Here is a 14,579-nt window from a genome sequence, read left to right on the forward strand (position 1 = left end):
TGTCTATTTTTATTTTTAGATTATTTTATTACAAATATCAAGCTCTTTTTTTTATTTTTCAAATTAATTGAAGCATCAAACATTATTCTTCCAAAGAGCTGATATGCTTTTCAATTTTTTAGAATTTCAATGTTCAGATTTTTAAAATATTTATTTAATATAAATTAGCTATATATATATATAATGCATGTATATAGTGTACTTTTGGTATAGTGACTATTTTGAAGGTAAGGTGAGTGAACTAATAGTAATACATAGTGTTTTAGTAAATGAATATGGAAATTGGATGGTGTGTGAGGGAAGGAATTAATATGTATGGAATATGTGTTATGAGCTAGCATTTTACGTATAGGCATGAAATAGACTTTTCTGTTAACCCAGTCTTGTAATGACAAGAGCCTAAAGTAGGGTTTTGCAATAAGGAAGAAAAAAGAGAGCAGTCATACAGCCTCAGATACTATGCCTGTCCTTTCCTCTTTATGCCACTCACTGAGTGTCTACCACTATATCAGATGGAGCATATTGAAGAATTTCTAATAATTTTGGGTTTTACATAGAAAAACACTATTTTCTGGTAAAAAAGAGTTATATGAGCAATTCAGGTAAAAGCAGGTTTATTTTTTTTGCACCCAGTTGTGGGTTTTTAGAACTGATTTTAGCTGAACAAGCTACTACTCATGAGATTCTTGTCTGCTGAACCAGAAGAGTCATGTTGGCATCTGTCTGTTATGGACTTAAATATTTTTATGGATGTAGTATGACTGGGAGTAAATTCTGCTCTTTTGCTCTTTAGCTGTCATCGATAGCTGTTTGCTCATCTTCTAGTTTCTATGACTTGTTCCAAAGGCAGTTCTTGTGGTATTGGAAATAGGAGAACAGAGTACAACCCACAATTGGCCTCATTTAAAACATGTTCAACTAGTTAACCCAGTTACTTTTACAGTTTGGGTGACAATGTTTTATAATATTTGAGGAATATAAGGAAGCAATAAATATAATAATGGCTGACATTTGAATAGAAGCTTACTGTTTACATACACTTTCGTAATATATTATTTAATTTTCATAATAGCATGAGGTAGAATTATCTTGAACCTAGAACCTGACTTTAGTTTTCAAGCCTTATAATTGCTGGAATTAGTAGAAATGAGGCTTAGAGTTGTCCAGTGACAAACTTCAGATATAAAGTGTTGTGGCATGAGAGAGATTCTCCATTGTAATTTCAGAAGGGAAACACAAACAAATGGATAAACAGAAGGAGAGGGGCAAAAACTGACAAAGTGTATCTGAGGAAGAAATTCCTTAGTGAAGACTTAGTGTCTGAAGGAAATTTCAGCTTTTCTTTAGTTTGGATCTACTCTTTAGAATGATTCACAGAGGGGTGCCTGGGTGGCTCAGTCGGTTAAGCATCCACCTCTTGATTTTGACTCAGGTCATGATCTCACAGTTTGTGAGGAGGAGCCCCACATTGGGCTCTGCACTGACAGTGCAGATCCTGCTTGGGATTCTCTCTCTTTCCCCCCCTCTCTCTGCCCCTCCCCTGCGCCCTCTCTCTCAAAATAAATAAATAAATAAACATTTAAACAAAAATATTCATACGTGTTTAAGTCTGATAGCTAGAAGTTGAATAATTGGCATCTTCAAATCACATGAGAGATTTAAGAAGTGACTCTCCACTCTTCAAGGTTGATGATAATGATGAAGGTTAATGTTTACTGAGACTTACCATGGATCACATACTGTGCTGAGAGATTTACCTGAAATGTGTCATAATAACCTGATGAAACAAGTCTTATTAAACCCCTTTTCAAACTAGGGAAAAGGAAGCATAGCGAGATTGAATAACAGCTAGTAAGTGGCTGAGCTGTGATTGGATATCAGACTACCTGATGCCAAGGTTTGCACCTTTAATGTTTATACTACAGGACAGATATTAGAGACATCCTAGCAGACTTACTTGCACAAAAATACTACTATTTAGCAGTATACTCTAATCAGGTGAAATGCTTAAGTTTCACACCATAGTCACTGATTATTTATGTTAGTGGCCTTCACAAAGCAGCCTGGAAAACCTTTGTTGTGCAGGCCATTGGGTAAAATTCCATTTTCCACTGGACCACTGAGAAAATGTCTGGTGCCTTCATGAGGTAGCCAACATGACCAGAAGTGGGAAGGAGGGGAGCCTACACAGCAGCAGCTCTGTGATCTCAGCGTTTGGCTTTGCTGTATTACTAATCATGCCTATTTTATAGATGAGGAGCCCGAGGCTTGAGGGCATTTATTTGTTGTTCATTTATTGTTTGTTTACTGGTTAATTTAATGTTTATTATTATTGGATAGCAGGGAACAGTGTTTTGGATTTTTGGATTTGAGGAGGTTCTCCTTAAGTATACATGGTGTCAAAGATAAAGGCCTGAAGACTCCTTTGGAAAGCTACCATGGAAACTCTGTAAACTCCAGAACATCAATCAATCTAGATAACCTCTTTTTTCCTTTAAGTTTTTATTTTAATTCCAGTTAACATACAGTGTGATATTAGTTTCAGGGGTACAATATAGTGATTCAACAATTTTGCACATTGCCCGGTGCTCCTCATTACAAGTGTGCCTCTTAATAACCATCATCTATTTCATCTATCCCTCCACCCATCTCCCCTCTGGTAACCATCAGTTTGTTCTCTGTATTTAAAGAGATTTAATTTCTTAAAATTCTTGTTTCTTAATTTCTCCCGCTCCCCCCCCGCCCCAATTTGGTCATTTGTCTTGTTTCTTAAATTCTACACATGAGTGAAATCATACGGTTTTTATCTTTCCCTGATTTAGTTCCCTTAGCATTATACTCTCTAACTCCATCCGTGTCATTGCAAATGGCAAGATTTCATTCCTTTTATGGACAAATAATATTCCACAGTGTATATCTACCACATCTTTTTTATCCGTTCATCAGTTGATGGACACTTAGGATGCTTCCATATTTGGATATTGTAAATGTTTCTATAAACATTGGGGTGCATATATCCCATTAATAAGTGCTTTTTTATATTTTGGGTAAATATCCGGTAGTGTGATTACTGGATCATAGGGTAGATCTATTTTTAAGTTTTTGAGGAGCCTCCATACCATTTTCCACAGTGGCTGCACCAGTGTGCATTCCCAGCAATAGTGGAAGAGGGTTCCCCTTTCTCTGGATCCCTGCCAACACCTGCTGTTTCTTGTGTTTCTGTTTTAGCCATTCTGACAGGTGTGAGGTGGTATCTCATTGTAGTTTAGATTTGCATTGCTCTGATGATGAGTGATGTTGATCTATTCATGTGTCTGTTGGCCATCTGGATGTCTTCTTTGGAAAAATGTCTGTTCATGTCTTCTGTCCATTTTAATTGGATTACTTGTTTTTTGGGTGTTGAATTGTGTAAGTTCTTATATATTTTGGATACTAACCCTTTATTGGATATGACATTTGCAAATATCTTCTCCCATTCAGTAGGTTGACTTTTAGTTTTGTTCTTGGTTTCTTTGTTGTGAAGAAGATTTTTATGTGATATAGTTCCAATAGCTTATTTTTGCTTTTGTTTCCCTTTCCTCAGGAGGCATATCTAGAAAAAAGTTGCTATGGCAGATGTCAGGTTACTGCCTATGTTCTCTTCTGGATTTTTATGGTTCAGGTCTCACATTTAGGGCTTTAATGCATTTTAAATTATTTTTGTATATGGTGTAATAAAGTGTTCCAGTTTCTTCTTCTTTTTTTTTTTTTTTTTGCATGTTGCCATCCAGCTTTCCTAACACTATTTGTTGAAGGCACTGCCCTTTTCCCATTAGATATTCTTTCCTTCTTTGTCAAAGATTAATTGACCAAATAGTTGTGGGTTTTTATGGGTTTTTTATTCTGTTCTTTTGATCTATGTATCTATTTTTGTGCCAGTAGCATACTGTTTCGATTACTATAGCTTTGTGATATCACTTGAAGTCTAGAATTGTGATGCCTCCAGCTTTGCTTTCATTTTCTAAGATTGCTTTGGATATTCAGGTTCTTTTGGTTCCATACAAATTTTAGGATTGATTGTTCTAGTTCTATAAAAAATGTGGTTGGTATTTTGATAGGGATTGCATTTAATATGTAGACTTCTTGGGGTAGTACAGATTTTTTTTTAATATGAAATTTATTGTCGAATTTGTTTCCATACAACACCCAGCGCTCATCCCAAAAGGTGCCCTCCTCAATACCCATCACCCACCCTCCTCTCCCTCCCACACCCCATCAACCCTCAATTTGTTCTCAGTTTTTAGGAGTCTCTTATGCTTTGGCTCCTCCCACTTTAACCTCTTTTTTTTTTTTTCCTTCCCCTCCCCCATGGGTTTCTGTTAAGTTTCTCAGGATCCACATAAGAGTGAAAACATATGGTATCTTTCTCTGTATGATTTATTTCACTTAGCATAACACTCTCCACTTCCATCCACATTGCTACAAAAGGCCATATTTCACTCTTTCTCATTGCACGTAGTATTCCGTTGTGTATATAAACCACAATTTCTTTATCCATTCGTCAGTTGATGGACATTTAGTCTCTTTCCATAATTTGGCTATTGTTGAGAGTGCTGCTATAAACATTGGGGTACAAGTGCCCCTGTGCATCGGTACTCTGGGTAAATTCCTAGCAGTGCTATTGCTGGTGATAGGGTGGGTCTATTTTTAATTTTTTGAGGAACCTCCACACTGTTTTCCAGAGTGGCTGTACCAGTTTGCATTTCCACCAACAGTGCAAGAGGGTTCCCATTTCTCCACATCCTCTCTAGCATCTATAGTCTCCTGATTTGTTCATTTTAGCACCTCTGACTGGCATGAGGTGATATCTGAGTGTGGTTTTGATTTGTATTTCCCTGATGAGGAGCGACGTTGAGTATCTTTTTATGTGCCTGTTGGCCATCTGAATGTCTTCTTTAGAGAAGTGTCTGTTCATGTTTTCTGCCCATTTCTTCACTGGATTATTTGTTTTTCAGGTGTGGAGTTTGGTGAGCTCTTTATAGATTTTGGATACTAGCCCTTTGTCCAATATGTCATTTGCAAATATCTTTTCCCATTCTGTTGGTTGTCTTTTAGTTTTGTTGATTGTTTCCTTTGCTGTGCAGAAGCTTTTTATCTTCATGAGGTCCCAATAGTTCATTTTTGCTTTTAATTCCCTTGCCTTTGGGGATGTGTCAAGTAAGAAATTGCTGCGGCTGAGGTTAGAGAGTTCTTTTCCTGCTTTCTCCTCTAGGGTTTTGATGGTTTCCTGTCTCACATTCAGGTCCTTTATCCATTTTGAGTTTGTTTTTGTGAATGGTGTGAAAAAGTGGTCTAGTTTCAACCTTCTGCATGTTGCTGTCCAGTTCTCCCAGCATCATTTGTTAAAGAAACTGTCTTTTTTTCCATTGGATATTCTTTCCTGCTTTGTCAAAGATGAGTTGGCCATACGTTTGTGGGTCTAGTTCTGGGGTTTCTATTTTATTCCATTGGTCTATGTGTCTGTTTTTGTGCCAATACCATGCTGTCTTGATGATGACAGCTTTGTGGTAGAGGCTAAAGTCTGGGATTGTGATGCCTCCTGATTTGGTCTTCTTCTCCAAAATTACTTTGGCTATTTGGGGCCTTTTGTGGTTCCATATGAATTTTAGGATTGCTTGTTCTGGTTTCGAGAAGAATGCTGGTGCAATTTTGATTGGGATTGCATTGAATGTGTAGATAGCTTTGGGTAGTATTGACATTTTGACAATATTTATTCTTCCAATCCATGAGCACGGAATGTTTTTCCATTTCTTTATATCTTCTTCAATTTCCTTCATAAGCTTTCTATAGTTTTCAGCATACAGATCTTTTACATCTCTGGTTAGATTTATTCCTAGGTATTTTATGCTTCTTGGTGCAATTGTGAATGGGATTGGTTTCTTTATTTGTCTTTCTGTTGCTTCATTATTAGTGTATAAGAATGTAACTGATTTCTGTACATTGATTTTGTATCCTGCGACTTTGCTGAATTCATGTATCAGTTCTAGCAGACTTTTGGTGGAGTCTATCAGATTTTCCATGTATAATATCATGTCATCTGCAAAAAGTGAAAGCTTAACTTCATCTTTGCCAATTTTGATGCCTTTGATTTCCTTTAGTTGTCTGATTGCTGATGCTAGAACTTCCAACACTATGTTAACAGTGGTGAGAGTGGACATCCCTGTCATGTTCCTGATCTCAGGGAAAAAGCTCTCAGTTTTTCCCATTGAGGAGGATGTTAGCTGTGGGCTTTTCATAAAGTCGTTTACTTCATAAAGTTAAAGATGTTTAAGTATGTTCCTTCTATCCTGACTTTCTTGAGGGTTTTTATTAAGAAAGGATGCTGAATTTTGTCAGATGCTTTTTCTGCATCGATTGACAGGATCATATGGTTCTTACTTTTCTTTTACTAATGTGATGTATCACGTTGATTGATTTGCGAATGTTGAACCAGCCCTGCATCCCAGGAATGAATCCCACTTGATCATGGTGAATAATTCTTTTTATATGCTGTTGAATTCGATTTGCTAGTGAGAATTTTTGCATCCATATTCATCAGGGATATTGGCCTATAGTTCTCTTTTTTCACTGGGACTCTGTCTGGTTTGGGAATCAAAGTAATACTGACTTCATAGAATGAGTCTGGAAGTTTTCCTTCCCGTTATATTTTTTGTGAAAGCTTGAGAAGGATAGGTATTACCTCTGCTTTAAACGTCTGGTAGAACTCCCCTGGGAAGCCATCTGGTCCTGGACTCTTATTTGTAGGGAGATTTTTGATAACTGATTCAATTTCTTCACTGGTTATGGGTATGTTCAAGTTTTCTATTTCCTCCTGTTTGAGTTTTGGAAATGTGTGGGTGCTTAGGAATTTGTCCATTTCTTCCAGGTTGTCCAGTTTGTTGGCATATAATCTTTCATAGTATTCCCTGATAGTTGCTTGTATTTCTGAGGGATTGGTTGTAATAATTCCATTTTCATTCATGATTTTATCTATTTGGTCATCTCCCTGTTCTTTTTGAGAAGCCTGGCTAGAGGTTTATTAATTTTGTTTATTTTTTCAAAAAACCAACTCTTGGTTTCATTGATCTGCTCTACAATTTTTTTAGATTCTATATTGTTTATTTCTGCTCTGATATTTATTATTTCTCTTCTTCTGCTGGGTTTGGGGTGTCTTTGCTGTTCTGCTTCTATTTCCTTTAGTTGTGCTGTTAGATTTTGTATTTGGGATATTTCTTGTTTCTTGAGATAGGCCTGGATTGCAATGTATTTTCCTCTCAGGACTGCCTTCACTGCATCCCAAAGCATTTGGATTGTTGTATTTTCATTTTCATTTGTTTCCATATATTTTTAAATTTCTTCTCTAATTGCCTGGTGGACCCATTCATTCTTTAGTAGGGTGTTCTTTAACCTCCATGCTTTTGGAGGTTTCCCAGACTTTTTCCTGTGGTTGATTTCAAGCTTCATCGCATTGTGGTCTGAAAGTATGCATGGTATGATCTCAATTCTTGTATACTTATGAAGGGCTGTTTTGTGACCCAGTATGTGATCTATCTTGGAAAATGTTCCATGTGCACTCGAGAAGAAAATATATTGTGTTGCTCTGGGATGCAGAGTTCTAAATATATCTGTCAAGTCCATCTGATCCAATGTATCATTCAGGGCCCTTGTTTCTTTATTGATCGTGTGTCTAGATGATCTATCCATTGTTGTAAGTGGAGTATTAAAGTCCCCTGCAATTACCACATTCTTATCAATAAGGTTGCTTATGTTTGTGAGTAATTGTTTTATATATTTGGGGGCTCCCGTATTTGGCGCGTAGACATTTATAATTGTTAGCTCTTCCTGATGGATAGACCCTGTAATTATTATATAATGCCCTTCTTCATCTCTTGTTACAGCCTTTAATTTAAAGGTAGTTTGTCTGATAGAAGTATGGTTACTCCAGCTTTCTTTTAACTTTCAGTAACATGGTAGATAGTTTTCCATCTCCTCACTTTCAATCTAAAGGTGTCCTCAGGTCTAAAATGAGTCTCTTGTAGACAGAAAATAGATGGGTCTTGTTTCTTATCCATTCTGATACCCTATGTCTTTTGGTTGGAGTATTTAGTCCATTTACATTCAGTGTTATTATAGAAAGATATGGGTTTAGAGTCATTGTGATGTCTGTAGGTTTCATGCTTGTAGTGATGTCTCTAGTACTTTGTCTCACAGGATCCCCCTTAGGATCTCTTGTAGGGCTGGTTTAGTAGTGATGAATTCCTTCAGTTTTTCTTTGTTTGGGAAGACCTTTATCGCTCCTACTGTTCTGAATGACAGACTTGATGGATAAAGGATTCTCGGCAGCATATTTTTTTCTGTTCATCACATTGAAGATTTCCTGCCATTCCTTTATGGCCTGCCAAGTTTCAGTAGATAGATCCGTCACTAGTCTTATCGGTCTCCCTTTATGTGTCAGAGCATGTTTATCCCTAGCTGCTTTCAGAATTTTCTCTTTATCCTCATAGTTTGCCAGTTTCACTATGATGTCGTGCAGAAGACTGATTCAAGTTCCGTCTGAAGGGAGTTCTCTGTGCCTCTTGGATTTCAATGCCTTTTTCTTTCCCCAGATCAGGGAAGTTCTCAGCTATGATTTCTTCAAGTGCACCTTCAGCACCTTTCCCTCTCTCTTCTTCCTCTGGGTTCCCAATTATGCATATATTATTGCGTTTTATCGCATCACTTAGTTCTCTAATTTTCCCCTCATACTCCTGGATTTTTTTATCTCTCTTTTTCTCAGCCTCTTCTTTTTCCATAATTTTATCTTGTAATTCACCTATTCTCTCCTATGCCTCTTTAATCTGAGCTGTAGTCGCCTCCATTTTATTTTGCAGCGCGTTTATAGCATCATTTATCTCCTCCTGAGTGTTTCTTAGTCCCATGATCTTTGTAACAGTAGATTCTCTGCTGTCCTCTATGCTTTCTTCAAGCCCAGCGATTAATTTTATGACTATTATTTTAAATTCATTTTCTGTTATATTGCTGAAATCACTTTTGATCAGTTTGTTAGCTGTTGCTACGTCCTGGAGTTTCTTTTGAGGAGAATTCTTCCATGTTGTCATCTTGGAATGTTTTGGAGTGGCAGGGAACTGCAGGACTCTTCCTCTGTATTGTTGGGAGTAACTTGTGTTGGTGGACAGGACCACAGTCAGACTCGTGTGTACCTTATCTTCCCCTCTCCCAGGGGCAGAACTCACTGTGGAGTGGTGTGGCCCCTGTCTGGGCTACTTGCACACTGCCAGGCTTGTGGTTCTGCTTTTATGGGATCTGGCGTATTAGCCATTGTGGATCCGCAAGGTGCACAGGGGCAGGAGGGGTAGACTCAGCTTGCTTTGCCTTCGGTGGTACGCTTGGTGAGGGGCCCTGTGGCACCGGGAGGGAGGCCGACCCGTTGGTGGGATGGATCCACAGAAGCACAGTGTTGGGTGTTTGCGGGGTGCAAGCAGGTTCCCTGACGTGAACTGGTTCCCTTTGGGATTTTGGCTGGGGGATGGGCGAGGGAGATGGCACTTCCCAGCGCCTTTGTTCCCTGCCAAGCTGAGCTCTATAGTCCAGGGCTCAACAATTCTCCCTCCCGTTGTTCTCTAGCCCTCTCACTCTCCAAGGAGAGCTTATAACATTCCAGATATTAAGTCCCACTGGCTGTCAGGACACACTCCGTCTGGCCCTCCACTTTTGCAAGCCAGACTCAGAGGCTCTGCCTTGTAGGGTGGGCTGCCCGTCCACTGACCTGGCTCCGTCCCGCCTGTCTGTGTAGTGCACATCGCCTCTCCGCCCTTCCTACCCTCTTCCGTGGGCCTCTTGTCTACGCTTAGCTCCGGAGAATCTGTTCTGCTAGTCTTCTGGCAGTTTTCTGGGTTATTTAGGCTGATGTGGGTGGAATCTAAGTGATCAGCAGGACGCGGTGAGCCCAACGTCCTCCTATGCTGCCATCTTGCCATGCCTCCTCCACCTTACTCAGTAGTACAGATCTTTTAACAATATTTGTTCTTCCCATCCAGGAACATGGATGTCTTTCCATTTATTTTTGTCATCTTCAATTATTTTCTCGGTGTTTTATAGCTTTTAGAGTACAGGTTTGGTGTAGGTTTATTACAAGGTATCTTATTATTTTTAGTGCAATTGTAAATGAGACTGATATCTTTCTCTTTCTGGTGCTTCATTGTTAGTGTATAGAAATGCAACAGATTTCTGTACATTGATTTTGTATCCTGCAACTCTACTGAATTAATCAATTTGTTGTCTATTTATTTTTGTTGTCTAATAGATGTGGCTAAAGCTAGTACTATGTTGAATAAAAGTGGTGACAGTGGACATCATTGTCTTGTTCTTGACCTTAGGGGAATAGCCATCATTTTTTTTCCATTAGGCATGAAGTTAGTTGTGGGTTTTCATATGACGTTTTTATTATGTGAAGTTATTGTCCCTCTAAACCTATTTTGTTGAGCGTCTTTTTATCATAAGTGGATTTTATACCTTGTCAAATGTATTTTCTGCATCTATTGAAATGGCGATATGGTTCTTATCCTTTCTCTTATTGATATGTATCATGTTGATTTATTTGTGAATATTAAATTACTCTTGCCAATATAGGAAAAAATCCTACTTAATTATGGTGAATAATTTTTTAAATGTGGGATTAGGTTTGCTATTATTTTGTTGAGGGTTTTTGCATCTACGTTTATCAGAGATATTGACCTGTAGTTCTCTTTTTTTGATGGTATCTTTATGTAGTTTTGGCATCAGGGTAATGCTGGCCTTGTAGAATGAATTTGGAAGCTTCCTTCCTCTTTAATTTTTTTTAGATAGTTTGAAAAGAATAGGTATTAATTCTTCTTTAAATGTTTGGTAGAATCCTCCTGTGGAGCCATCTGGTCCTGGACTTTTGTTTGTTTGGAATTATTTCTTCCTGTTTCAGTTTTGGTAGTTTATGTTTTTAGGAATTTATCCATTTCTTCTAGGTTGTCCAATTTGTTGGCATATAGTTTTTCATAATGTTCACTTATAATTGTTTGTATTTCTATGGTTTTGGTTGTTATTTCTCGTCTCATTTGTGATTTGATGTATCTGAGTTCTTTCTCTTTTTTTCTTGATAAGTCTGGCTAGAGGTTTACCAATTTTATTTTATTTTTTTAGTTTACATATCATTTATTTCTGTTCTAATCCTTTAGATTATTATTCCTTTCTTTCTGCTGGCTTTAGGCTTCATTAGTTCTTTTTCTAGCTTCTTTAGGTAAAAGGTTAGGTTATTTTTTTTTGAGATCTTTCTTGCTTTTGAGGTAAGCCTGTTTTGCTATAAACTTTCATCTTAGAACCACTTTTGCTACATCCCAAAGGTTTTGGACCATTGTTTTCATTTTCATTTATTTCCATGTACTTTTCTATTCTTCTTTTATTTCCTGGCTGACCCATTTATTGTTTAGTAGCATGTTGTTTAACCGGAATGTATTTGTGGTCTTTCCAGTTTTTTCTTTTGGTCGATGTCCAGTTTCATACCATTGTGGTCAGAAAAAATGCATAATATGGCTTCAGTCTTCTTGAATTTGTTTAGTCTTGTTTTGTGGGGTAATATGTGATCTATTCTGGAGAATGTTCCATATTCACTCGAAAAGAATATATATTCTTCTGTTTTAGGATAGAATGTTCTGAATATCTGTTAAATCCATCTTTTCTAGTGTGTCATTCAAAGTCATTGTTTCATTGTTGATGATCTGTCCATTGATGTAAGTGGGGTATTAAAGTCTCCTATTATTATAGTGTTATTATCAATTAGTTCTTTTATGTTTGTTATTAACAGTTTAATGTATTTGGGTGCTTCTATGTTGGGTGCATAAAAATTTACAATTGATATATCTTTTTGTTGGATTGTCCTCTTTATTATTATATAGCGTCTTTGCCTCTTGTTACAGTCTTTGTTATAAAGTTTATTTTGTCTGATATAAGTATTGCTACCTGGCTTTCTTTTGACATCCTTTTGCATGATAGATGTTTCTCCATTCCATCTTTTTCAATCTGCAGGCCTTGTTAGGTCAAAAATGAGTCTCTTATAGGCAGCATATACATGGATCTTATATTTTTATCCATTCTTTCTACCTGTGTTTTTTGATTGAAATGTTTAGTTCATTTATATTGAAAATAATTATTGGTAGATATGTATTTATTGTCATTTTATTGTTTGTTTTGTGGTTATTTCTGAAGATTTTCTCTGATCCTTTCTTGTCTTTTTCATGTTTTTCTGATTTTCTTTAGAGATACATTTGGATTTCTTTTTCTTTATTCTTTACATATTTATTACATGTTTTTGTTACATAGTTACCATTAGGTCCGTATATAACCTCTTTTGCATATAATAGCCTATATTAAGTTGATGGTTGTGTAAGTTTGAACTCATTCTTTACTCTTTTCCTTCCCACATTTTAGGTATATGTAGTTATATTGTATATCCTTTTATTTTGTGAGTTCTGCTGCTAATTTTTTTTACAGAAATACTCATTTTTACTGCTTTTGTGTTTCCTACTTCTATGCTGTTACTTTTTATCTATCCTTTCCACTCAAAGAGTCCCTTTTAATATTTCTTGCAGGGCTGGTTTAGTGATCATAAACTCATTTAGTTTTTGTGAAACTCTGTATCTCTTTTCTGAATGATAGACTTGCTGGATAGAATATTTTTGACTGCAGATTTATTTCCCATTCAGTGCGTTGAATATATCATGCTATTCCCCTCTGGCTTGCAAAGTTTCTGTTGAAAAATCCCTTGCTAAACTTACGGGTTTTCTCTTGTAAGATACTTTGGTCCTGCTGCTTTAAATTTTTTTCTTCATCACTGTATCTTGCTATTTTAATTGCAATATGTCTTTGTGTGGATTTGCTTTTGTTAATTTTGATGGGAATTCTCCATGCCTCCTGGATCTGGATGTCTATTTCCTTCCCCAGATTAGGGAAATTTTAAGCTTTTATTTCTTGAAATAAATCACCCCCCCCCACCTTTTCTCTCTCTTTTTTCTGGAACTCCTATAATATGAATGTTATTACATTTGATGGAGTCCCTGAGTTCCCTAAGTCTATTCTCATTCTGCATAATTCATTTTTCTCTCTTTTGTTCAGATTGCTTACTTTCCATTACTCTGTCTTCTAGGTTACTAATTCATTCCTCATGTCTTCCATCCTGCTGTTCATTCCATCAACTGTGTTTCTCATTTCATTTATTGAGCCCTTTATCTCTGCTATGTTATTCCTTATCTCTTTGTTAAAGGTCTCACTGATGTCCTCCACTTTCTTCTCAAGTCCAGTGAGTATTCTCCTGATCATTGCTTTAAATTCTCCATCAGCGATGTTACTTATATTTGTTTCACTTAGATCTTTGACTGTGGCCTTGTCCTGTTCTTTCATCTGGGACAAATCCCTCTGTTTTCTAATTTTGTCTAAGTCTGTGTGCTTGCTTCTGTGTGTTAGGAAAGGGTTGTACTGTGTGGTATATCCTGTTTCCCAGGGCCTGGCGCTTCCAGGAGTGTCTCCAGTATGTGCCGTGTTTGCTTTGCTATTTTGTCCTGTTCACTTTATCTTTCAGGCCAGTGGTCTGCACACGTTCTCTTTGCCTGATGTGGCCAATGTTTGGTCTCTGGCCTGAATGTGGTGCCCTTTATATAGGTGTGCTCTAGTCTGTTTGTGAAATGAAACCTATTGCCACTGTTGCTGGAACTGAGGCTCTGCAAAACCCCTGCATTGTGAGACATGGTGTGAGCAGAGGTTTGGGCTGGTGTTCTTGGGGAGGTGGTCTGCCACACTGGGACTGGGGCAAGTGAGACTGGGAATGGCAGTTCCACCAGAGCGTGGTAGCAGAGTTTGGTGTAAATAAATTAGGTAACAAAAGTTCATGCTGTGCTGGTTCCCGCAGGTGTCCTTCAGCTTATGCTGAGGGGGCTGGGGAAGGAAAAGGCATGGGTCAATTCCTTTGTTGCTGGAGGTGTCTCTCTGTGAATGCTGTCTCTCTGGGACATAACCTGAGATAAGCAAATATCCTCTCCACTGTATGCTCTAGGCACTCTTCAGATTGCTGTTTCCATGCTGTATGTTCCTGGGTTCTTTGCCTGCTTTCTCTTCAAGAGCAGTCCCGATATCCTCAGGGCTCTCCCAGAGCCAAGCATGCTGACATTTAGAACTCCAGGCTTTAAGCCTTAATAATTGCAAAAATTCATGAAATTTGGCCCCTCTTGCTTTCCAAACCAATTGCTATGGAGATTCATTTTCCCCATGTGGGATTCCCTGTGTGCCAATCTGTCTCTCACCCTTCTCCATGACCTCTGCTCCCTCCACACTATGGTGCCCAAGATCCGTTACTGTCCCAAGCTGTGTCTCTGCCCTTCTTTGCTTATTCCATGTGGCTTCTTCTCTAATTTTAGTAGTGGATTTTGTTCTGCCAGTCTCGAGGTCAATTTATGGGGTATTTAGGATGATTTGATAGTTTCAGTTGTATTCATGGGATGACACAAGCCTAGGTCCTCCTATTCTGCCACCATCTTCCAGTC

The 14,579-nt window shown here is 37.8% G+C and overlaps 1 protein-coding gene across 6 annotated transcripts in view; it reads left to right on the plus strand.

Annotated features, from left to right (window-relative positions):
- ZPLD1 (zona pellucida like domain containing 1) overlaps positions 1-14,579 on the plus strand; it is a 539,338-nt gene that overhangs the window by 192,399 nt on the left and 332,360 nt on the right. The gene's annotated exons all lie outside the window — the stretch shown is intronic.

Source organism: Panthera tigris, chromosome C2 (genome assembly GCF_018350195.1).
Source record: "Panthera tigris isolate Pti1 chromosome C2, P.tigris_Pti1_mat1.1, whole genome shotgun sequence".
NCBI classification, from domain to species: Eukaryota; Metazoa; Chordata; class Mammalia; order Carnivora; family Felidae; genus Panthera; species Panthera tigris.